The 25,500-nt window shown below is 51.7% G+C and overlaps 2 long non-coding RNA genes across 2 annotated transcripts; both read left to right on the top strand.

Moving 5' to 3' along the window:
• The first annotated feature begins 590 nt into the window (after nucleotides 1-590).
• LOC141729305 (uncharacterized) lies at nucleotides 591-1,894 on the top strand. The gene is made up of 2 exons (XR_012580653.1): nucleotides 591-915; nucleotides 1,359-1,894. It is a non-coding gene; the product is annotated as an uncharacterized LOC141729305 (long non-coding RNA).
• A 1,565-nt stretch (nucleotides 1,895-3,459) lies between these two features.
• LOC141729304 (uncharacterized) lies at nucleotides 3,460-4,414 on the top strand. The gene is made up of 3 exons (XR_012580652.1): nucleotides 3,460-3,564; nucleotides 3,862-4,019; nucleotides 4,123-4,414. It is a non-coding gene; the product is annotated as an uncharacterized LOC141729304 (long non-coding RNA).
• The last annotated feature ends 21,086 nt before the right edge of the window (nucleotides 4,415-25,500 follow it).

The following is a 25,500-nucleotide window of genomic DNA, read 5'->3' as shown; positions in this document are numbered from 1 at the left end:
CTTCTAGCAGAGGCATTCCCATGTCTTAGAGCACACAGAGTCATCCAGTGCACTCACAGGAATGCCATTTAACTTTGCCTTTCTCTAACCCAGGTGCCAGCCCTAATAAAGGCCACAGCCTTGGAATCAGGATGAAGCTGGAGCCTGAGGGAGCCAGGCACACTCAGGAGAGGGCAAGTAGCTGACTGGCTGGGATTTGGCCCGCATAACTCTGGACTCATTCTTTGGTTTTGGTTTTCTTTATTGTAGCTGACCGAGAGGCTCACAGGCCATCACGAGGCTCTCTGAAGCAGACTCATTTCAGGTGCAACGTGGATTCCCGTCGCCGATCATCCAGAAGATAAGTTGGGAGCCACGGCCTGGAGATGGGGGCGTAGCAGGTTGGGAGTTCTTGGGACAGATTTAAAAATTAGCGGAGGGAAAAGCAAACTTCTCCAAGGGCCTCTTAGGACAGCTAAAGGGAGAGGCTCTACTTTTCATGGCAGCTTTCAGGCGGGCAGTGCAGAACAGCTCTGGTTTGTGTCGTGGTTTCCGGTGTGCTGTGTTCCCTAGTGTGTCTTTGGGGTCCCTTTTGCCTTCTTCCCTCGAGGCCCTCACCACAAGCATGATGTGTGGTGTTTGATGTCCCCCTGTTTGTCACGTTCTGTGTCACGGGTGTCTGCACACATATGGGTGCCGGAGCTGTTCTGCCCTGCCGCATGGCCAGCTGTAATAGGAGAGGGCCCGGGGACTTGGAATGTGTAATGTGGGGTGTAGTTGGACTCTAGATGGGATTTGTAGATGGACACAGGACATCTGGAGCTCTTTAGCTGTCCTGCCGCCCTGTGACTTTTGTCCTGACTTTGTTTCAGATTCACCTCCCTAGGTGACTGCAGTGGTTCTATCTAACCCCAACCCTTCTCAAAGCGTGTGAAGGTCAATAATTCATCTTCCAGAAGTTATCTCCAGTCCTGGCTTGTATTTTATGTACCTGTGTTGGTTTATGTTTGTATGTACCTATACCATGTGTATCTCTGTTGGATTATACTCTGTGTACTCACATTCTGTGTACCTATTTTGGCTTGTACTGTGTGTACTTACACAGCATGTAAGTGTGCTACCCTATATTGTGTATACTTACACCCTGTGTACACTTGCACTGTTTGCCTCAGCTGATATTGTCTGTACTTACATTGTGCCACTTACGAACGCAGCTGCCCTGACCTGGCACGTAGTCACAGTTAGGTAGCACAGTTATAAAAACTTTACTGTTGATCTGTCTTTTGTGGGATTTTGGGTAGATAATTTATTGGTCCAGAGTGGGGAGAAGTCCTAGCTGTCAGATAACCACTCTTTAGCCACTTCCTGTCGTCTTGCAGGTCCCTGAAGCTGCCAACTTTCCCCGAATCTACCATTTAACATCAAGGAGCGGCAGCCAGAAGATGTGATAGAAGATGTGTCACAGCACGTTCCTCAGTGTCTGGAGTCAGGGCCGCAGCGAGCGTCTAAGCGGAAAGAGTGTGTGAGAGCACGTGGCTGTGTCTGTGTCTGCTCGTCTCTGCATGGGTGGGCACATGCTGACTGGAGTTAACCTTGTGTGTGACTTTTTTTATTCTAAATTTAACAATGAGTTGCAAAACCTGACAGCAAATCTCCAGCCAGGTTATATTGTATGTACTGACATGGAATGTACCCATGTTGGCTTAAAACCCAGAAAAACAGACGAAGATGGGCAAGAAAAAACCCAGAAAAAAACCCCAAGATGGGCAAGAAAAAACCCTGAAAAAACCCCGAAGACGGGCAAGAAAAAAAACAGAAGAAAATGAGAAAATACCCCCCAAGATGGGCAAGAAAAACCCAGGAAAAACCCCCAAGATGGGCAAGAAAAAACCCAAAGAAAACCCAGAAAAAAATTCCAAGAAGGGCAAGAAAAGACCCAGGAAACACCCAGAAAAAATTGGAAAGAAATTATATATAGTATTACATGCATTATGGATGGTATTGATTTATGTTATATAAAGAATTGTTAAATTATTTTAAATATAAAATATCTGCATATATTTGAAACAAGTTTATATTTCCTAAAATACACTAGAAAAAGATATAAATATAGATTTATCATATCTATCATTTGTTATATATTACACCATATCCATAGATATAAATAAAGTAAGTGGGCTGTTGTTTTTTATTAATTTTTTATAAGTAGTTTAAAATATTAGTTTTTTTTGGTAAAAGCAGGGGTTTTAGTATGAAAATTATAAGTACAGATAATATAAAGGTAGAATTCGAAGTATAGAAATAGATCAGAAATAGCTAAAGATTAGTATAAAAATTAAAAATATAAGAAAAAATAAGTTGTAGCAGTAGATATGGTTCATAATTTTAAAAATAATTCATCTCTATTATTTGAATAGGATACATATTATATAGAATGATTAATATAATGCTTAAATATAAACTATAAATATAAATGTGAATATAGTCATGCAAGTTATATATATAAAAATATTTCAATACAGTTTAAAAGAATAGAGCTTTTTTGTATTTATTAGGATGGGATTTTTATTTTAAATAATACATTTCTATCATGCTTTTAATTTTAAACATAGAGATATCCAATCAATATAGAAAGATATTTATAAAACCACAAAATATATTCTGTCTATTCCTATTATTTATATTTACTTATATTATATAAATTACATGCTACATCAATGTCCACTATAAATATGCATGTGAGTATAAATACGGGAAATAGAAATACCAAATTTATGGTTTTAAAGCAAGGGGGCTTGTTTGCTTCTGATCGGGTAAGATTTTTGGCATTTATTTCAGAGGAGTTTTATTTCAGCGTGGGGTCGCCCTGTTTTTTGCCGCCTTCGCTGCCCGCAGCCCCGAGGCGCGCTGCGCCCCCGGCTGGGGCGGGCGGCAGTGCTGCCGCCTTGTGGGCAGAGCGCGGTACTGCAGGCGTGCGCCGGCAGGCAGGCGAGAGGCCGCCATGTTGGGAGTGGCGTGTCGCGGGTGTCTCGGACTGTTCCTTGACCTTCTCCAGATGGCGGCGAAAAGGGCGGGGAAGTGGAGGACCCGGCTCGGTCTAATCGGCTGCCTTCATGAAATACCGGCCCCGGCGCGGCTCCGATGGGATTTTCTGTGGCCTTTCAAGTGTACCCGATGCAGTCTGTGGGGTCAGTGATGGCGCTAGCGGGTGCATTTTGGCGTGTTTCTGAAAGGCATCTGGGTTATCCCCTCTCTCTCCCTAGGGCCTCTTTCGGCCGGCTTCTTGGGAAGGGCGTGTCACGAATGTCGCGGACTTTCTTTGACCTTCTCAAGTTGGCGGCGAAATGGGTGGGAACATTGCACACCCCGGTAAATCTGCCGCCCTGTGGCCACAGAGCGGTACTGCACCCCCCCGAGCCAGCTGGGTGCCCGGGGCGGGGCAAGGACGCCGCTGCCGAGGGAGGGAAGGGTGAGGGGCGGGCCAGGGTCTGTAAATGCCGGGGACGGGGGAAGGACATTTCAGGAGTGCAAAGGGACACAATGACCGAGAGAAACGGCGGGGGCGGCCCGGCGGGGCCAGTTTCGGTGGGCGGCGGAGGCGCGGTCGCAGCGCTCCACGGGTCGGGGGCAGCGGGCGGGGGCGGGCGAGCGGCGTCGGAACAAGGCTGGAGCCCCCGGGCCCGCGCCCGCCCCGCTCCAGTCGCTGGGAGCGACCGCGGGCCGGACAATCCCGGCGGGGCGGCCCCGGGCAGGCGGCGGAGGAGGCGGAGCGGGGCCGTGGCTCTCCCCGCCGTCGCTGCCGGCAGCTTTGGAAGGTCGGGCCGGGCGCCCGTCCCGTCCCGCCGGCTCCCGGTCTCTGTAAACTCCTCTGTGGCTTCGCAGGTCCGTGCTGGAGAGTGGGAGAAAGGGCCCTGCTGGTTGCCGTGTCCTCGGTGGGCAGCGAGCTCTGACCTTGGCCGGATGGGCTGCTGAGTAATGGAACAATGGGGATGCGCTTTTATGTATTTAGTGACCTTTACAGATTTCTCCCCCTGCTTCAGGTGAGCGTGCATCATTGCAGGCTTGGGATTGAGTGAAATGCGCTGAGGAAACCAGCTATGGGGAGGGAAATGCTCTGTTAACATGTGCCTGTTCTTCTGTCAGACTCATCACAGCAGGACAGCATGAAGACTGAAAGTGTAAGAAGATGTGGAGGGAAAGAGAGAATCTGACAGGAGCACCGAACGCGCGAGCGCATGAATTTTGCTTTTTGCTTGGATGTAAACTCAGGAGTTGAAAGGAATTTGGGAGTGAGAAGGGACATTTCAGAAGGTGAAGAAGAAAAAGAAGTTATTGTTGTTGTTACAGGCCTGGCAAAATCTTTTGTTCTAGCTAATAAAAGAAGTTAGTTTAAATAAAAAAAAGAAAAAAAAAAGTAGTTTTTCTTTACCTGACTATTATATTCATTGGTGGTATATGGTGTGTTGTTTAATTTCTTGGTATGATTAACTCAGTGTAAGTTGTTTTTTGAGTGAACTAACTTTCTGGATGGGTTGGTTTGAATTTGAGACAGGATTGACTTCAATAGGTTTCTTTCATAGACTTGTGATAGTTATTACTGGGGTTTTGGCTTTGTTTACTGTATGCATAAACATACAGCTTTGGTTGGGCCAGCTGGGCTGCCGGAGTTTGTGGGTGTGAATTTATTCGATGGCTTTTGTTAAATGCAGTGTTTAATTTTTGAAAGGTTTTTCAATGTAGTGGTTTTAAGGTGGTTTTTAGAATTGATTGTATGGTTTGATGTTGTTTATAGTTGCTGTCCGGTAAGGGATGTGGTGTGAGTACTTGAACGTTATGGTTTTGGTTTTCCTAAGTTCCATTTTCTTTCTGGTTCGATAGGTTTTTTTAGTTTTATTTTTGGTGACAGGGGTATTCACGTGGTGGGTTTTTATAGGCAATATGTTTTTTAATTTGGGCAGTGAAAGCATAAAAATAAAAAATCTAAACTGTTAAAATACTAAAAAATATAAGTTAGTTTTCTTTTAATTTTAAATTAAGTTTTATAGATTATTGGTTTTTATTTGTGCATTAGCATAAAGGTAGAGCTTTGGGGGCTTCTTTTAGTACTGTTTAGTTTTGAGTCTAGTGAGTTGGTTTGATTTAATTTTTAGTGGGTGTTGGTTTTTCTTAGCAGTTGTGTCATTTTCAAGGTGTATTTGAGTTTTATGGGGTTTTTGAGATATTGGTTTAGGAGGAAGTTTATGATGAGAATGTGCGGAGGTTTTGGGCTAGTTATAGTGGGATTTAAAATTTCTTTACAGTTAGGTTTATGTGAGGTTTTATGAGGGTTCAATGTTGTGGGATGTTTGTTCCGTTAGTAATAAAAATAGGTTTTGTTTTGATGTGCTGCGATGGGATGAGCGTGTGCTGCGTGCCGTTGCTGACGAAGGTACGGTATTGTTGTGGCTCTGATGTGTCGGGTTAATGAATTTATATGGTTTAATATATCATTTAAAATAGAAATAAATATAAATTTAAAAATATATATAAAATTTGAGTGGTAAATATAAATATAAATATAGATAACAGATACATATATAAAACTATTAAACATATGTAAACATATATAAAACTATGGTATATAATTGTTAATATTAATTATGGTATATAATTGTAACATATATATATAACAGACTATAATTTATATATTATTATGTTACAAAGATATAAAAATATAGAATGTAAATATAAAAATGTTAAAATAAATTGGAGATTTTTTTGGGTTGTTTTAGGTTATAGGCTGGGGTTTTTTTATAAATACTATAAATAGAAATAATATAAAAATAGAAATCCTGATATACAGATATCGGTACATATAATAAATAAAATGTATTATTTTTATTTTATATATCTAACTTTAAATATTTATATATTTTCTTTATTAATATAATAAATATGAATCAATATAAGGTATTATCTCTAATATGTAATATCTATAAAGAAAATTATAAATGTAGATGTGAATAGAATTTTAAATATTTAATTAAATGAAGGGGTGTCTTTGGTTTTTATTTGGTTAGAGACAGAGGTTTTATTTTAAATAATATAATTATTATAAAAATGTGAATATTAAGATAGAACTATATAATAAATATATAAAGAGAAATTATTAAGCTATGAATATAAATTTAAATATAAATTTATGTAAGTAAAATGCAGATTTGTAATATAATTTATATTGCCATATAAGGTTATTTATATTCTATAAGTGGGAATATAAATATAAACATATGTAAATATATTTTAAAGGAAAGGGAATTTTTGGCTTTTATTTAAGTAGAGGCAGGGGTTTTATTTTAAACAATATAACTGTTACAGAAGTAAAAATCTTAACACAGAAATTTATATATTTTTATACATATATTTTTATATATTGATTATATAAGTGCTTGGAGTAGATGTAATTTAGAATATAAATTTATTTATAAATTGACATTGATAAAGATAAATGTATAAGTAAGCAATATACATTATGTTCACATTTATATTTATAATGTCTATTAAATATGAAAACATAAGGATATATATATTTAAATGTTGTTTAAAAGAAAGGGTTGGGGTTTTTTTGGTTCTTATTGGGTTAGAGGCAGGGCTTTTATTTTAAATAATATGAATATGGATATTACTGTTCTACAATCAAGATATAAATATATACATAAATATAAAATATATCTCAATATTTAGAAATAGATAAGTAAATATAAATAGCAGGAAGAAATGTAATATAGAATACAAATAACAGTATGCATTAGTATACATTTTAAATGTCAATGTGAATATAAACTTGAAAAAATCAATTTAAAAAAATTTAAATACAGTTGAAAAAAAAGGGGTTCTTTTTGGCTATAATTTGGGCGGAGGCAGGATTTATAAAAAATAATATAAATGTTACAGAAGTAAAAATCCTAACACAGAAATAAATAAAAACTATATGAAGATACATATAAAAGTATATAAATAGGGTTAGGGTTAGGTTAATTTATAAAAATTTATAAATTAATCGAACATTAAAAATGAAAAATTAAACATATTCAAAATGTATATTTGTGTATAAATGTGGATATAAATATGAAAAATATAATTTAAAAAAAATTAACTACATGTAAATTAAAGGGGTTCTTTTTGGCTTTTATACAGGTAGAAAGAGAGGAATTATTTTAAATAATGTAAATTTTACAGAAGCAAAAATCCTAAAACAAATATATACAGACTATGTAAAAATATGTATAAAAATATATAAATAAATTTAAGTATTAGGAATAGATGTAATATAGACTATAAATTTATTTATAAATAAAATGTATAAATAGACAGTATACATGAATATACATTATAAAGGTGAGTATTATTATGAAAAAATATTTTAAAAAATATTTAAATATTTCTTAAAAGAAATTACTCGGTTTTGTTTGCTGTTTTCCTTTTTTATCCTATTAGGTTAGAGGCAGGAGGGTTTTTTTTCTTCTTACTGGTTTATTTGGGGCATTTATTTCAGAGCAGTTTTTGGTGGGGGTCGCGCCTGTTCTTTTTTGCCGCCTTCCCTGCCCGCAGCCCCGAGGCGCGCTGCGCCCCCGGCTGGGGCGGGCGGCAGTGCTGCTGCCTTGTGGGCAGAGCAGCTCTGCATAGAGAGGCCGCCACCTTGGGAGGGGCTCAGTGAGGCTTCCGCGCCTGCCCCTCTCCCTAGCCCTCTTTCCTTTTCCCCGTATTCGCCTTGTCTCGCTCCCTTTCCTCCACTCTGCATTGTGCAGGATGCCTCCCAGACCCAAGCTGCCACCACCTTTAAGTCAGGCAGGTTTGAGGGACCCAAATGGCTCCAGCATTCTTTAGCAAGGAACCTGGGCTGCTGAGGTTTCTTCTTCTAGGAAAGGGCTGGCATTGGCCTTCCCTGGAGTGGCTGGCTGCCTGCTGAAATTACTGCTTTGCCAAATATGCCTACCAGACCCAAGCCTGCACCAGTGGTAACTCCAGCTGCGGTGGCCATGGCACGTGCCTCATGCTATCTCCCATCAGGAACCTGGGTGGCTGAGTGACGCTTAGCTGAGGAATGGGCAGGCGTTCACGGTCAGGAGGCCAAGGGGCCCTTAGTGGCCGGCTGCCTGCTGAAATTCTGTATTCAAGGAGGTGTCGTGGACCCACGCTGCCACAACGTTTAAGTCAGATAGGTTTGAGGGTCCCAAGTGGTCTCAGCAGTCTGCCATCAGAAACCTGAGCTGGTGAGTTACACTTAGCTGTGTAAAGGGCGGCATTGGTGTTCAGGAGGCCCAGGGGCTGTTAGTGGCCGGCTGCCTGCTGAAATGCTGCATTGCCAAATACGCCTAGCAGACCCAAGCTGGCACCAGTTCCAACTCCAGCCATTTGGCCTCGGCACGTGTCTCCTGCCATCTGCCACATGAACCTGGTGTGCTGAGGTTTGCTTACCTGGGAAAAGGGTCAGCATTAGTGTTCAGGGGCCTGTGGCCTGGAGTGACCGGCTGTCTGCTGAAATTCCGCATTGCGCAGGATGCCTCGTGGATCCAAGCTGCCACCACCGCAAGGTCCGGCAGGTTTAAGAGTCACAAATGCCTGCAGCAACCTGCCATCAGGACACTGAGCTGGTGAGTTACACTTCCTTGTGTAGAGGGTGTCATTTCTCTCCTGTGCCCAGGGGCCCTTAGTGGCCGGCTGCCTGCTGAAATGCTGCATTGCCAAATACGCCGTGCAGACCCAAGCTGGCACCAGTTCCAACTCCAGCCCTTTGGCCTCGGCACGTGTCTCCTGCCATGTGCCACATGAACCTGGTGTGCTGAGTTTTGCTTACCTGGGAAAAGGGTCAGCATTAGTGTTCAGGGGCCTGTGGCCCTGAGTGACTGGCCGTCTGCCACCTGATGTTCTGCGTTGTGCAGGATGCCTCCCGGACCAAAGTTGCTACGACCACAAAATCAGGCTGGTTTCAGAGTCCCAAGCGCCTGCAGCAATCTGCCACACCAACCTGGGCTGCTGAGGTTTGCTTACCTGGGAAAAGGATCAGCACTAGTTTTAAGGGGCCTGTGGAGTGGAGTGACTGGCTGCCTGCTGAAATTCCGCCTTGCGCAGGATGCCTCCTGGACGCAAGCTGCCACCACTGCAAAGTCAGGCTGGTTTGAGAGTCAGAAATGCCTGCAGCACCCTGCCATCAGAAACCTGAGCTGGTGAGTTACACTTAGCTGTGTAAAGGGCGGCATTGTTGTTCAGGAGGCCCAGGAGTCCTTAGTGGCCGGCTGCCTGCTGAAATTTCTGCATTGCCAAATACGCCTAGCAGACCCAAGCTGGCACCAGTTCCAACTCCAGCCCTTTGGCCTCGGCACTTGTCTCCTGCCATCTGCCACAAGAACCTGGTGTGCTGAGGTTTGCTTACCTGGGAAAAGGGTCAGCATTAGTGTTCAGGGGCCTGTGGCCTGGACTCACCGGCTGCCTGCTGAAATTCCGCATTGCGCAGGATGCCTCGTGGATCCAAGCTGCCACCACCGCAAGGTCCGGCAGGTTTAAGAGTCACAAATGCCTGCAGCAACCTGCCATCAGGAAACTGAGGTGGTGAGTTACACTTCCTTGTGTAGAGGGTGGCATTTCTCTCCTGTGCCCAGGGGCCCTTAGTGGCCGGCTGCCTGCTGAAATTTCTGCATTGCCAAATGCGCCGTGCAGACCCAAGCTGGCACCAGTTCCAACTCCAGCCCTTTGGCCTCGGCACGTGTCTCCTGCCATTTGCCACAAGGACCTGGGCTGCTGAGTTTTGCTTACCTGGGAAAAGGGTCAGCATTAGTGTTCAGGGGCCTGTGGCCCTGAGTGACCGGCCGTCTGCCACCTGATGTTCTGCGTTGTGCAGGATGCCTCCTGGACCAAAGTTGCTATCACCAAAAAATCAGGCTGGTTTCAGAGTCCCAAGCGCCTGCAGCAATCTGGCACACGAACCTGGGCTGCTGAGGATTGCTTACCTGGGAAAAGGGTCAGCATTAGTGTTCAGGGGCCTGTGGCCCGGAGCGACCGGCTGTCTGCTGAATGTCCGCATTGCGCAGGATGTCTCGTGGATCCAAGCTGCTACCACTGCAAAGTCAGGCTGGTTTGAGAGTCAGAAATGCCTGCAGCACCCTGCGATCAGAAACCTGAGCTGGTGAGTTACACTTAGCTGTGTAAAGGGCGGCATTGGTGTTCAGGAGGCCCCGGGGCCGTTAGTGGCCGGCTGCCTGCTGAAATGCTGCATTGCCAAATACGCCGTGCAGACCCAAGCTGGCACCAGTTCCAACTCCAGCCCTTTGGCCTCGGCACGTGTCTCCTGCCATGTGCCACATGAACCTGGGCTGCTAAGTTTTGCTTACCTGGGAAAAGGGTCAGCACTAGTGTTCAGGGGCCTGTGGCCCGGAGTGACTGGCCGTCTGCCACCTGATGTTCTGCGTTGTGCAGGATGCCTCCCGGACCAAAGTTGCTACCACCACAAAATCAGGCTGGTTTCAGAGTCCCAAGCGCTTGCAGCAATCTGCCACACCAACCTGGGCTGCTGAGGTTTGCTTACCTGGGAAAAGGGTCAGCACTAGTGTTCAGAAGCCTGTGGCCTGGAGTGACCAGCTGCCTGCTGAAATTCCGCATTGCGCAGGATGCCTCCTGGACCGACGCTGCAATCTGTGCCGAGTCCAGCTCGTTTGAGATTCCGGAGCGCCTCCATCAATCTGGCACACGAACCTGGGCTGCTGAGGTTTGCTTACCTGGGAAAAGGGTCAGCACTAGTGTTCAGGGGCCTGTGGCATGGAGTGACCGGCTGTCTGCTGAATGTCCGCATTGCGCAGGATGCCTCGTGGATCCAAGCTGCCACCACCGCAAGGTCCGGCATGTTTAAGAGTCACAAATGCCTGCAGCAACCTGCCATCAGGAAACTGAGCTGGTGAGTTACACTTCCTTGTGTAGAGGGTGGCATTTCTCTCCTGTGCCCAGGGGCCCTTAGTGGCCGGCTGCCTGCTGAAATTTCTGCATTGCCAAATGCGCCGTGCAGACCCAAGCTGGCACCAGTTCCAACTCCAGCCCTTTGGCCTCGGCACGTGTCTCCTGCCATTTGCCACAAGGACCTAAGCTGCTGAGTTTTGCTTACCTGGGAAAAGGGTCAGCATTAGTGTTCAGGGGCCTGTGGCCCTGAGTGACCGGCCGTCTGCCACCTGATGTTCTGCGGTGTGCAGGATGCCTCCCGGACCAAAGTTGCTACGACCACAAAATCAGGCTGGTTTCAGAGTCCCAAGCGCCTGCAGCAATCTGCCACACCAACCTGGGCTGCTGAGGTTTGCTTACCTGGGAAAAGGGTCAGCACTAGTGTTCAGGGGCCTGTGGCCCGGAGTGACCGGCCGTCTGCCACCTGATGTTCTGCGTTGTGCAGGATGCCTCCCGGACCAAAGTCCCTACCACCACAAAATCAGGCTGGTTTCAGAGTCCCAAGCGCCTGCAGCAATCTGCCACACCAACCTGGGCTGCTGAGGTTTGCTTACCTGGGAAAAGGGTCAGCATTAGTGTTCAGGGGCCTGTGGCCTGGAGTGACCGGCTGCCTGCTGAAATTCCGCATTGCGCAGGATGCCTCGTGGATCCAAGCTGCCACCACCGCAAGGTCCGGCAGGTTTAAGAGTCACAAATGCCTGCAGCAACCTGCCATCAGGAAACTGAGCTGGTGAGTTACACTTCCTTGTGTAGAGGGTGGCATTTCTCTCCTGTGCCCAGGGGCCCTTAGTGGCCGGCTGCCTGCTGAAATTTCTGCATTGCCAAATGCGCCGTGCAGACCCAAGCTGGCACCAGTTCCAACTCCAGCCCTTTGGCCTCGGCACGTGTCTCCTGCCATCTGCCACATGAACCTGGGCTGCTGAGTTTTGCTTACCTGGGAAAAGGGTCAGCATTAGTGTTCGGGGGCCTGTGGCCCTGAGTGACCGGCCGTCTGCCACCTGATGTTCTGTGTTGTGCAGGATGCCTCCTGGACCAAAGTTGCTATCACCAAAAAATCAGGCTGGTTTCAGAGTCCGAAGCGCCTGCAGCAATCTGGCACACGAACCTGGGCTGCTGAGGTTTGCTTACCTGGGAAAAGGGTCAGCACTAGTGTTCAGGGGCCTGTGGCCCGGAGCGACCGGCTGTCTGCTGAATGTCCGCATTGCGCAGGATGCCTCCTGGACCGACGCTGCAATCTGTGCCGAGTCCAGCTCGTTTGAGATTCCCAAGCACCTCCATCAATCTGGCACACGAACCTGGGCTGCTGAGGTTTGCTTACCTGGGAAAAGGGTCAGCACTAGTGTTCAGGGGCCTGTGGCCCGGAGCGACCGGCTGTCTGCTGAATGTCCGCATTGCGCAGGATGTCTCGTGGATCCAAGCTGCTACCACTGCAAAGTCAGGCTGGTTTGAGAGTCAGAAATGCCTGCAGCACCCTGCGATCAGAAACCTGAGCTGGTGAGTTACACTTAGCTGTGTAAAGGGCGGCATTGGTGTTCAGGAGGCCCAGGGGCCGTTATTGGCCGGCTGCCTGCTGAAATGCTGCATTGCCAAATACGCCGTGCAGACCCAAGCTGGCACCAGTTCCAACTCCAGCCCTTTGGCCTCGGCACGTGTCTCCTGCCATGTGCCACATGAACCTGGGCTGCTAAGTTTTGCTTACCTGGGAAAAGGGTCAGCATTAGTGTTCAGGGGCCTGTGGCCCGGAGTGACTGGCCGTCTGCCACCTGATGTTCTGCGTTGTGCAGGATGCCTCCCGGACCAAAGTTGCTACCACCACAAAATCAGGCTGGTTTCAGAGTCCCAAGCGCTTGCAGCAATCTGCCACACCAACCTGGGCTGCTGAGGTTTGCTTACCTGGGAAAAGGGTCAGCACTAGTGTTCAGAAGCCTGTGGCCTGGAGTGACCAGCTGCCTGCTGAAATTCCGCATTGCGCAGGATGCCTCCTGGACCGACGCTGCAATCTGTGCCGAGTCCAGCTCGTTTGAGATTCCGGAGCGCCTCCATCAATCTGGCACACGAACCTGGGCTGCTGAGGTTTGCTTACCTGGGAAAAGGGTCAGCACTAGTGTTCAGGGGCCTGTGGCATGGAGTGACCGGCTGTCTGCTGAATGTCCGCATTGCGCAGGATGCCTCGTGGATCCAAGCTGCCACCACCGCAAGGTCCGGCATGTTTAAGAGTCACAAATGCCTGCAGCAACCTGCCATCAGGAAACTGAGCTGGTGAGTTACACTTCCTTGTGTAGAGGGTGGCATTTCTCTCCTGTGCCCAGGGGCCCTTAGTGGCCGGCTGCCTGCTGAAATTTCTGCATTGCCAAATGCGCCGTGCAGACCCAAGCTGGCACCAGTTCCAACTCCAGCCCTTTGGCCTCGGCACGTGTCTCCTGCCATTTGCCACAAGGACCTAAGCTGCTGAGTTTTGCTTACCTGGGAAAAGGGTCAGCATTAGTGTTCAGGGGCCTGTGGCCCTGAGTGACCGGCCGTCTGCCACCTGATGTTCTGCGGTGTGCAGGATGCCTCCCGGACCAAAGTTGCTACGACCACAAAATCAGGCTGGTTTCAGAGTCCCAAGCGCCTGCAGCAATCTGCCACACCAACCTGGGCTGCTGAGGTTTGCTTACCTGGGAAAAGGGTCAGCACTAGTGTTCAGGGGCCTGTGGCCCGGAGCGACCGGCTGTCTGCTGAATGTCCGCATTGCGCAGGATGCCGCCTGGACGCAAGCTGCTACCACTGCAAAGTCAGGCTGGTTTGAGAGTCAGAAATGCCTGCAGCACACTGCCATCAGAAACCTGAGCTGGTGAGTAACACTTCCCTGTGTAAAGGGCGGCATTGGTGTTCAGGAGGCCCAGGGGCTGTTAGTGGCCGGATGCCTGCTGAAATGCTGCATTGCCAAATACGCCGTGCAGACCCAAGCTGGCACCAGTTCCAACTCCAGCCATTTGGCCTCGGCACGTGTCTCCTGCCATCTGCCACACGAACCTGGTGTGCTGAGGTTTGCTTACCTGGGAAAAGGGTCAGCATTAGTGTTCAGGGGCCTGTGGCCTGGAGTGACCGGCTGCCTGCTGAAATTCCGCATTGCGCAGGATGCCTCATGGATCCAAGCTGCCACCACCGCAAGGTCCGGCAGGTTTAAGAGTCACAAATGCCTGCAGCAACCTGCCATCAGGAAACTGAGCTGGTGAGTTACACTTCCTTGTGTAGAGGGTGGCATTTCTCTCCTGTGCCCAGGGGCCCTTAGTGGCCGGCTGCCTGCTGAAATGCTGCATTGCCAAATACGCCGTGCAGACCCAAGCTGGCACCAGTTCCAACTCCAGCCCTTTGGCCTCGGCACGTGTCTCCTGCCATCTGCCACACCAACCTGGGCTGCTGAGTTTTGCTTACCTGGGAAAAGGGTCAGCATTAGTGTTCAGGGGCCTGTGGCCCTGAGTGACCGGCTGTCTGCTGAATGTCCGCATTGCGCAGGATGCCTCCTGGACCTACGCTGCAATCTGTGCCGAGTCCAGCTCGTTTGAGAGTCCCGAGCGCCTCCATCAATCTGGCACACGAACCTGGGCTGCTGAGGTTTGCTTACCTGGGAAAAGGGTCAGCACTAGTTTTAAGGGGCCTGTGGCGTGGAGTGACCGGCTGCCTGCTGAAATTCCGCATTGCGCAGGATGCCGCCTGGACGCAAGCTGCCACCACTGCAAAGTCAGGCTGGTTTGAGAGTCAGAAATGCCTGCAGCACCCTGCGATCAGAAACCTGAGCTGGTGAGTTACACTTCCTTGTGTAGAGGGTGGCATTTCTCTCCTGTGCCCAGGGGCCCTTAGTGGCCGGCTGCCTGCTGAAATTTCTGCATTGCCAAATACGCCGTGCAGACCCAAGCTGGCACCAGTTCCAACTCCAGCCATTTGGCCTCGGCACGTGTCTCCTGCCATCTGCCACATGAACCTGGTGTGCTGAGGTTTGCTTACCTGGGAAAAGGGTCAGCACTAGTGTTCAGAAGCCTGTGGCCTGGAGTGACCAGCTGTCTGCTGAATGTCCGCATTGCGCAGGATGCCTCGTGGATCCAAGCTGCCACCACCGCAAGGTCCGGCAGGTTTAAGAGTCACAAATGCCTGCAGCAACCTGCCATCAGGAAACTGAGCTGGTGGGCTACACTTCCTTGTGTAGAGGGTGTCATTTCTCTCCTGTGCCCAGGGGCCCTTAGTGGCCGGCTGCCTGCTGAAATGCTGCATTGCCAAATACGCCGTGCAGACCCAAGCTGGCACCAGTTCCAACTCCAGCCCTTTGGCCTCGGCACGTGTCTCCTGCCATGTGCCACATGAACCTGGTGTGCTGAGTTTTGCTTACCTGGGAAAAGGGTCAGCATTAGTGTTCAGGGGCCTGTGGCCCTGAGTGACTGGCCGTCTGCCACCTGATGTTCTGCGTTGTGCAGGATGCCTCCCGGACCAAAGTTGCTACGACCAAAAAATCAGGCTGGTTTCAGAGTCCCAAGCGCCTGCAGCAATCTGCCACACCAACCTGGGCTGCTGAGGTTTGCTTACCTGGGAAAAGGATCAGCACTAGTTTTAAGGGGCCTGTGGAGTGGAGTGACTGGCTGCCTGCTGAAATTCCGCCTTGCGCAGGATGCCTCCTGGACGCGAGCTGCCACCACTGCAAAGTCAGGCTGGTTTGAGAGTCAGAAATGCCTGCAGCACCCTGCCATCAGAAACCTGAGCTGGTGAGTTACACTTAGCTGTGTAAAGGGCGGCATTGTTGTTCAGGAGGCCCAGGAGTCCTTAGTGGCCGGCTGCCTGCTGAAATTTCTGCATTGCCAAATACGCCTAGCAGACCCAAGCTGGCACCAGTTCCAACTCCAGCCCTTTGGCCTCGGCACTTGTCTCCTGCCATCTGCCACAAGAACCTGGTGTGCTGAGGTTTGCTTACCTGGGAAAAGGGTCAGCATTAGTGTTCAGGGGCCTGTGGCCTGGACTCACCGGCTGTCTGCTGAAATTCCGCATTGCGCAGGATGCCTCGTGGATCCAAGCTGCCACCACCGCAAGGTCCGGCAGGTTTAAGAGTCACAAATGCCTGCAGCAACCTGCCATCAGGAAACTGAGGTGGTGAGTTACACTTCCTTGTGTAGAGGGTGGCATTTCTCTCCTGTGCCCAGGGGCCCTTAGTGGCCGGCTGCCTGCTGAAATTTCTGCATTGCCAAATGCGCCGTGCAGACCCAAGCTGGCACCAGTTCCAACTCCAGCCCTTTGGCCTCGGCACGTGTCTCCTGCCATCTGCCACATGAACCTGGGCTGCTGAGTTTTGCTTACCTGGGAAAAGGGTCAGCATTAGTGTTCGGGGGCCTGTGGCCCTGAGTGACCGGCCGTCTGCCACCTGATGTTCTGTGTTGTGCAGGATGCCTCCTGGACCAAAGTTGCTATCACCAAAAAATCAGGCTGGTTTCAGAGTCCCAAGCGCCTGCAGCAATCTGCCACACCAACCTGGGCTGCTGAGGTTTGCTTACCTGGGAAAAGGGTCAGCACTAGTGTTCAGGGGCCTGTGGCCCGGAGCGACCGGCACTCTGCTGAATGTCCGCATTGCGCAGGATGCCTCCTGGACCGACGCTGCAATCTGTGCCGAGTCCAGCTCGTTTGAGATTCCCAAGCACCTCCATCAATCTGGCACACGAACCTGGGCTGCTGAGGTTTGCTTACCTGGGAAAAGGGTCAGCACTAGTGTTCAGGGGCCTGTGGCCCGGAGCGACCGGCTGTCTGCTGAATGTCCGCATTGCGCAGGATGTCTCGTGGATCCAAGCTGCTACCACTGCAAAGTCAGGCTGGTTTGAGAGTCAGAAATGCCTGCAGCACCCTGCGATCAGAAACCTGAGCTGGTGAGTTACACTTAGCTGTGTAAAGGGCGGCATTGGTGTTCAGGAGGCCCAGGGGCCGTTAGTGGCTGGCTGCCTGCTGAAATGCTGCATTGCCAAATACGCCTAGCAGACCCAAGCTGGCACCAGTTCCAACTCCAACCCTTTGGCCTCAGCACGTGTCTCCTGCCTTGTGCCACATGAACCTGGGCTGCTGAGTTTTGCTTACCTGGGAAAAGGGTCAGCATTAGTGTTCAGGGGCCTGTGGCCCTGAGTGACCGGCCGTCTGCCACCTGATGTTCTGCGTTGTGCAGGATGCCTCCTGGACCAAAGTGCTATCACCAAAAAATCAGGCTGGTTTCAGAGTCCCAAGCGCCTGCAGCAATCTGCCACACCAACCTGGGCTGCTGAGGTTTGCTTACCTGGGAAAAGGGTCAGCACTAGTGTTCAGGGGCCTGTGGCATGGAGTGACCGGCTGTCTGCTGAATGTCCGCATTGCGCAGGATGCCTCGTGGATCCAAGCTGCCACCACCGCAAGGTCCGGCAGGTTTAAGAGTCACAAATGCCTGCAGCAACCTGCCATCAGGAAACTGAGCTGGTGAGTTACACTTCCTTGTGTAGAGGGTGGCATTTCTCTCCTGTGCCCAGGGGCCCTTAGTGGCCGGCTGCCTGCTGAAATTTCTGCATTGCCAAATGCGCCGTGCAGACCCAAGCTGGCACCAGTTCCAACTCCAGCCCTTTGGCCTCGGCACGTGTCTCCTGCCATTTGCCACAAGGACCTAAGCTGCTGAGGTTTGCTTACCTGGGAAAAGGGTCAGCACTAGTGTTCAGAAGCCTGTGGCCTGGAGTGACCAGCTGCCTGCTGAAATTCCGCATTGCGCAGGATGCCTCCTGGACCGACGCTGCCATCTGTGCCGAGTCCAGCTCGTTTGAGATTCCCGAGCGCCTCCATCAATCTGGCACACGAACCTGGGCTGCTGAGGTTTGCTTACCTGGGAAAAGGGTCAGCACTAGTGTTCAGGGGCCTGTGGCATGGAGTGACCGGCTGTCTGCTGAATGTCCGCATTGCGCAGGATGCCTCGTGGATCCAAGCTGCCACCACCGCAAGGTCCGGCAGGTTTAAGAGTCACAAATGCCTGCAGCAACCTGCCATCAGGAAACTGAGCTGGTGAGTTACACTTCCTTGTGTAGAGGGTGGCATTTCTCTCCTGTGCCCAGGGGCCCTTAGTGGCCGGCTGCCTGCTGAAATTTCTGCATTGCCAAATGCGCCGTGCAGACCCAAGCTGGCACCAGTTCCAACTCCAGCCCTTTGGCCTCGGCACGTGTCTCCTGCCATTTGCCACAAGGACCTAAGCTGCTGAGTTTTGCTTACCTGGGAAAAGGGTCAGCATTAGTGTTCAGGGGCCTGTGGCCCTGAGTGACCGGCCGTCTGCCACCTGATGTTCTGCGTTGTGCAGGATGCCTCCCGGACCAAAGTTGCTACGACCACAAAATCAGGCTGGTTTCAGAGTCCCAAGCGCCTGCAGCAATCTGCCACACCAACCTGGGCTGCTGAGGTTTGCTTACCTGGGAAAAGGGTCAGAACTAGTGTTCAGGGGCCTGTGGCCCGGAGCGACCGGCTGTCTGCTGAATGTCCGCATTGCGCAGGATGCCGCCTGGACGCAAGCTGCCACCACTGCAAAGTCAGGCTGGTTTGAGAGTCAGAAATGCCTGCAGCACCCAGCGATCAGAAACCTGAGCTGGTGAGTTACACTTCCTTGTGTAGAGGGTGGCATTTCTCTCCTGTGCCCAGGGGCCCTTAGTGGCCGGCTGCCTGCTGAAATTTCTGCATTGCCAAATACGCCGTGCAGACCCAAGCTGGCACCAGTTCCAACTCCAGCCCTTTGGCCTCGGCACGTGTCTCCTGCCATCTGCCACATGAACCTGGTGTGCTGAGGTTTGCTTACCTGGGAAAAGGGTCAGCACTAGTGTTCAGAAGCCTGTGGCCTGGAGTGACCATCTGCCTGCTGAAATTCCGCATTGCGCAGGATGCCTCCTGGACCGACGCTGCAATCTGTGCCGAGTCCAGCTCGTTTGAGATTCCCGAGCGCCTCCATCAATCTGGCACACGAACCTGGGCTGCTGAGGTTTGCTTACCTGGGAAAAGGGTCAGCACTAGTGTTCAGGGGCCTGTGGCCTGGAGTGACTGGCTGTCTGCTGAATGTCCGCATTGCGCAGGATGCCTCGTGGATCCAAGCTGCCACCACTGCAAAGTGAGGCTGGTTTGAGAGTCAGAAATGCCTGCAGCAACCTGCCATCAGAAACCTGAGCTGGTGAGTTACACTTAGCTGTGTAAAGGGCGGCATTGGTGTTCAGGAGGCCCAGGGGCCGTTAGTGGCTGGCTGCCTGCTGAAATGCTGCATTGCCAAATACGCCTAGCAGACCCAAGCTGGCACCAGTTCCAACTCCAACCCTTTGGCCTCAGCACGTGTCTCCTGCCTTGTGCCACATGAACCTGGGCTGCTGAGTTTTGCTTACCTGGGAAAAGGGTCAGCATTAGTGTTCAGGGGCCTGTGGCCCTGAGTGACCGGCCGTCTGCCACCTGATGTTCTGCGTTGTGCAGGATGCCTCCTGGACCAAAGTGCTATCACCAAAAAATCAGGCTGGTTTCAGAGTCCCAAGCGCCTGCAGCAATCTGCCACACCAACCTGGGCTGCTGAGGTTTGCTTACCTGGGAAAAGGGTCAGCACTAGTGTTCAGGGGCCTGTGGCATGGAGTGACCGGCTGTCTGCTGAATGTCCGCATTGCGCAGGATGCCTCGTGGATCCAAGCTGCCACCACCGCAAGGTCCGGCAGGTTTAAGAGTCACAAATGCCTGCAGCAACCTGCCATCAGGAAACTGAGCTGGTGAGTTACACTTCCTTGTGTAGAGGGTGGCATTTCTCTCCTGTGCCCAGGGGCCCTTAGTGGCCGGCTGCCTGCTGAAATTTCTGCATTGCCAAATGCGCCGTGCAGACCCAAGCTGGCACCAGTTCCAACTCCAGTCCTTTGGCCTCGGCACGTGTCTCCTGCCATTTGCCACAAGGACCTAAGCTGCTGAGTTTTGCTTACCTGGGAAAAGGGTCAGCATTAGTGTTCAGGGGCCTGTGGCCCTGAGTGACCGGCCGTCTGCCACCTGATGTTCTGCGTTGTGCAGGATGCCTCCCGGACCAAAGTTGCTACGACCACAAAATCAGGCTGGTTTCAGAGTCCCAAGCGCCTGCAGCAATCTGCCACACCAACCTGGGCTGCTGAGGTTTGCTTACCTGGGAAAAGGGTCAGCACTAGTGTTCAGGGGCCTGTGGCCCGGAGCGACCGGCTGTCTGCTGAATGTCCGCATTGCGCAGGATGCCGCCTGGACGCAAGCTGCCACCACTGCAAAGTCAGGCTGGTTTGAGAGTCAGAAATGCCTGCAGCACACTGCCATCAGAAACCTGAGCTGGTGAGTAACACTTCCCTGTGTAAAAGGCGGCATTGGTGTTCAGGAGGCCCAGGGGCTGTTAGTGGCCGGCTGCCTGCGGAAATGCTGCATTGCCAAATGCGCCGTGCAGACCCAAGCTGGCACCAGTTCCAACTCCAGCCCTTTGGCCTCGGCACGTGTCTCTTGCCATCTGCCACATGAACCTGGTGTGCTGAGGTTTGCTTACCTGGGAAAAGGGTCAGCATTAGTGTTCAGGGGCCTGTGGCCTGGAGTGACCGGCTGCCTGCTGAAATTCCGCATTGCGCAGGATGCCTCGTGGATCCAAGCTGCCACCACCGCAAGGTCCGGCAGGTTTAAGAGTCACAAATGCCTGCAGCAACCTGCCATCAGGAAACTGAGCTGGTGAGTTACACTTCCTTGTGTAGAGGGTGGCATTTCTCTCCTGTGCCCAGGGGCCCTTAGTGGCCGGCTGCCTGCTGAAATGCTGCATTGCCAAATACGCCGTGCAGACCCAAGCTGGCACCAGTTCCAACTCCAGCCCTTTGGCCTCGGCACGTGTCTCCTGCCATCTGCCACATGAACCTGGACTGCTGAGTTTTGCTTACCTGGGAAAAGGGTCAGCATTAGTGTTCAGGGGCCTGTGGCCCGGAGTGACCGGCTGTCTGCTGAATGTCCGCATTGCGCAGGATGCCTCCTGGACCGACGCTGCAATCTGTGCCGAGTCCAGCTCGTTTGAGATTCCCAAGCGCCTCCATCAATCTGGCACACGAACCTGGGCTGCTGAGGTTTGCTTACCTGGGAAAAGGGTCAGCACTTGTTTAGGGGCCCTGTGGCCCTGAGTGACCGGCTGTCTGTGACCTGATGTTCTGCGCTGTGCAGGATGCCTCCTGGACCAAAGTTGCTACCACCACAAAATCAGGCTGGTTTCAGAGTCCCAAGCGCCTGCAGCAATCTGCCACACAACCTGGGCTGCTGAGGTTTGCTTACCTGGGAAAAGGGTCAGCACTAGTGTTCAGGGGCCTGTGGCCCGGAGTGACCGGCTGTCTGCTGAATGTCCGCATTGCGCAGGATGCCTCCTGGACCTCTGCTGCAATCTGTGCCGAGTCCAGCTCATTTGAGAGTCCCAAGCGCCTCCATCAATCTGGCACACGAACCTGGGCTGCTGAGGTTTGCTTACCTGGGAAAAGGGTCAGCACTAGTGTTCAGGGGCCTGTGGCGTGGAGTGACCAGCTGCCTGCTGAAATTCCGCATTGCGCAGGATGCCTCGTGGATCCAAGCTGCCACCACTGCAAAGTCAGGCTGGTTTGAGAGTCAGAAATGCCTGCAGCACCCTGTGATCAGAAACCTGAGCTGGTGAGTTACACTTAGCTGTGTAAAGGGCGGCATTGGTGTTCAGGAGGCCCAGGGGCCGTTAGTGGGCGGCTGCCTGCTGAAATGCTGCATTGCCAAATACGCCGTGCAGACCCAAGCTGGCACCAGTTCCAACTCCAGCCCTTTGGCCTCGGCACGTGTCTCCTGCCATCTGCCACATGAACCTGGACTGCTGAGTTGTGCTTACCTGGGAAAAGGGTCAGCACTAGTGTTCAGGGGCCTGTGGCCCGGAGTGACCGGCCGTCTGCCACCTGATGTTCTGCGTTGTGCAGGATGCCTCCCGGACCAAAGTTGCTACGACCAAAAAATCAGGCTGGTTTCAGAGTCCCAAGCGCCTGCAGCAATCTGCCACACCAACCTGGGCTGCTGAGGTTTGCTTACCTGGGAAAAGGGTAGCACTAATTTTAAGGGGCCTGTGGCGTGGAGTGACCGGCTGCCTTCTGAAATTCCGCCTTGCGCAGGATGCCTCCTGGACGCAAGCTGCCACCACTGCAAAGTCAGGCTGGTTTGAGAGTCAGAAATGCCTGCAGCACCCTGCCATCATAAACCTGAGCTGGTGAGTTACACTTCCCTGTGTAAAGGGTGGCATTGGTGTTCAGGAGGCCCAGGGGCTGTTAGTGGCCGGCTGCCTGCTGAAATGCTGCATTGCCAAATACGCCTAGCAGACCCAAGCTGGCACCAGTTCCAACTCCAGCCATTTGACCTCGGCACGTGTCTCCTGCCATCTGCCACATGAACCTGGTGTGCTGAGGTTTGCTTACCTGGGAAAAGGGTCAGCACTAGTGTTCAGGGGCCTGTGGCCCGGAGCGACCGGCTGTCTGCTGAATGTCCGCATTGCGCAGGATGCCTCCTGGACCTACGCTGCAATCTGTGCCGAGTCCAGCTCGTTTGAGAGTCCCAAGCGCCTCCATCAATCTGGCACACGAACCTGGGCTGCTGAGGTTTGCTTACCTGGGAAAAGGGTCAGCACTAGTGTTCAGGGGCCTGTGGCGTGGAGTGACCGGCTGCCTGCTGAAATTCCGCATTGCGCAGGATGCCTCGTGGATCCAAGCTGCCACCACTGCAAAGTCAGGCTGGTTTGAGAGTCAGAAATGCCTGCAGCACCCTGTGATCAGAAACTTGAGCTGGTGAGTTACACTTAGCTGTGTAAAGGGCGGCATTGGTGTTCAGGAGGCCCAGGGGCCGTTAGTGGCCGGCTGCCTGCTGAAATGCTGCATTGCCAAATACGCCGTGCAGACCCAAGCTGGCACCAGTTCCAACTCCAGCCCTTTGGCCTCGGCACGTGTCTCCTGCCATCTGCCACATGAACCTGGACTGCTGAGTTGTGCTTACCTGGGAAAAGGGTGAGCACTAGTGTTCAGGGGCCTGTGGCCCGGAGCGACCGGCTGTCTGCTGAATGTCCGCATTGCGTAGGATGCCTCCTGGACCGACGCTGCAATCTGTGCCGAGTCCAGCTCGTTTGAGATTCCCAAGCGCCTCCATCAATCTGGCACACGAACCTGGGCTGCTGAGGTTTGCTTACCTGGGAAAAGGGTCAGCACTTGTTTTAGGGGCCCTGTGGCCCTGAGTGACCGGCTGTCTGTGACCTGATGTTCTGCGTTGTGCAGGATGCCTCCTGGACCAAAGTTGCTACCACCACAAAATCAGGCTGGTTTCAGAGTCCCAAGCGCCTGCAGCAATCTGCCACACCAAGCTGGGCTGCTGAGGTTTGCTTACCTGGGAAAAGGGTCAGCACTAGTGTTCAGGGGCCTGTGGCCTGGACTGACCGGCTGTCTGCTGAATGTCCGCATTGCGCAGGATGCCTCCTGGACCTACGCTGCAATCTGTGCCGAGTCCAGCTCGTTTGAGAGTCCCAAGCGCCTCCATCAATCTGGCACACGAACCTGGGCTGCTGAGGTTTGCTTACCTGGGAAAAGGGTCAGCACTAGTGTTCAGGGGCCTGTGGCGTGGAGTGACCGGCTGCCTGCTGAAATTCCGCATTGCGCAGGATGCCTCGTGGATCCAAGCTGCCACCACTGCAAAGTCAGGCTGGTTTGAGAGTCAGAAATGCCTGCAGCACCCTGTGATCAGAAACTTGAGCTGGTGAGTTACACTTAGCTGTGTAAAGGGCGGCATTGGTGTTCAGGAGGCCCAGGGGCCGTTAGTGGCCGGCTGCCTGCTGAAATGCTGCATTGCCAAATACGCCGTGCAGACCCAAGCTGGCACCAGTTCCAACTCCAGCCCTTTGGCCTCGGCACGTGTCTCCTGCCATCTGCCACATGAACCTGGACTGCTGAGTTGTGCTTACCTGGGAAAAGGGTGAGCACTAGTGTTCAGGGGCCTGTGGCCCGGAGTGACCGGCGGTCTGCCACCTGATGTTCTGCGTTGTGCAGGATGCCTCCCGGACCAAAGTTGCTACGACCAAAAAATCAGGCTGGTTTCAGAGTCCCAAGCGCCTGCAGCAATCTGCCACACCAACCTGGGCTGCTGAGGTTTGCTTACCTGGGAAAAGGGTAGCACTAATTTTAAGGGGCCTGTGGCGTGGAGTGACCGGCTGCCTTCTGAAATTCTGCCTTGCGCAGGATGCCTCCTGGACGCAAGCTGCCACCACTGCAAAGTCAGGCTGGTTTGAGAGTCAGAAATGCCTGCAGCACCCTGCCATCAGAAACCTGAGCTGGTGAGTTACACTTAGCTGTGTAAAGGGCGGCATTGGTGTTCAGGAGGCCCAGGGGCTGTTAGTGGCCGGCTGCCTGCGGAAATGCTGCATTGCCAAATACGCCTAGCAGACCCAAGCTGGCACCAGTTCCAACTCCAGCCCTTTGGCCTCGGCACGTGTCTCCTGCCATCTGCCACATGAACCTGGTGTGCTGAGGTTTGCTTACCTGGGAAAAGGGTCAGCACTAGTGTTCAGGGGCCTGTGGCCTGGAGTGACCGGCTGCCTGCTGAAATTCCGCATTGCGCAGGATGCCTCGTGGATCCAAGCTGCCACCACCGCAAGGTCCGGCAGGTTTAAGAGTCACAAATGCCTGCAGCAACCTGCCATCAGGAAACTGAGCTGGTGAGTTACACTTCCTTGTGTAGAGGGTGGCATTTCTCTCATGTGCCCAGGGGCCCTTAGTGGCTGGCTGCCTGCTGCAATTTCTGCATTGCCAAATACGCCGTGCAGACCCAAGCTGGCACCAGTTCCAACTCCAGCCCTTTGGTCTCGGCACGTGTCTCCTGCCATCTGCCACATGAACCTGGTGTGCTGAGGTTTGCTTACCTGGGAAAAGGGTCAGCACTAGTGTTCAGGGGCCTGTGGCCCTGAGTGACCGGCCGTCTGCCACCTGATGTTCTGCGTTGTGCAGGATGCCTCCTGGACCAAAGTTCCTATCACCAAAAAATCAGGCTGGTTTCAGAGTCCGAAGCGCCTGCAGCAATCTGCCACACCAACCTGGGCTGCTGAGGTTTGCTTACCTGGGAAAAGGGTCAGCACTAGTGTTCAGGGGCCTGTGGCCCGGAGCGACCGGCTGTCTGCTGAATGTCCGCATTGCGCAGGATGCCTCCTGGACCGACGCTGCAATCTGTGCCGAGTCCAGCTCGTTTGAGATTCCCAAGCGCCTCCATCAATCTGGCACACGAACCTGGGCTGCTGAGGTTTGCTTACCTGGGAAAAGGGTCAGCACTTGTTTTAGGGGCCCTGTGGCCCTGAGTGACCGGCTGTCTGTGACCTGATGTTCTGCGTTGTGCAGGATGCCTCCTGGACCAAAGTTGCTACCACCACAAAATCAGGCTGGTTTCAGAGTCCCAAGCGCCTGCAGCAATCTGCCACACCAAGCTGGGCTGCTGAGGTTTGCTTACCTGGGAAAAGTGTCAGCACTAGTGTTCAGGGGCCTGTGGCCCGGAGTGACCGGCTGTCTGCTGAATGTC

This window comes from Zonotrichia albicollis, chromosome 6 (genome assembly GCF_047830755.1).
Source record: "Zonotrichia albicollis isolate bZonAlb1 chromosome 6, bZonAlb1.hap1, whole genome shotgun sequence".
Classification (NCBI taxonomy): domain Eukaryota; kingdom Metazoa; phylum Chordata; class Aves; order Passeriformes; family Passerellidae; genus Zonotrichia; species Zonotrichia albicollis.
The sequence above is the reverse complement of the archived record's forward strand: the minus strand, read 5'-3'. Positions and strand labels throughout refer to the sequence as shown.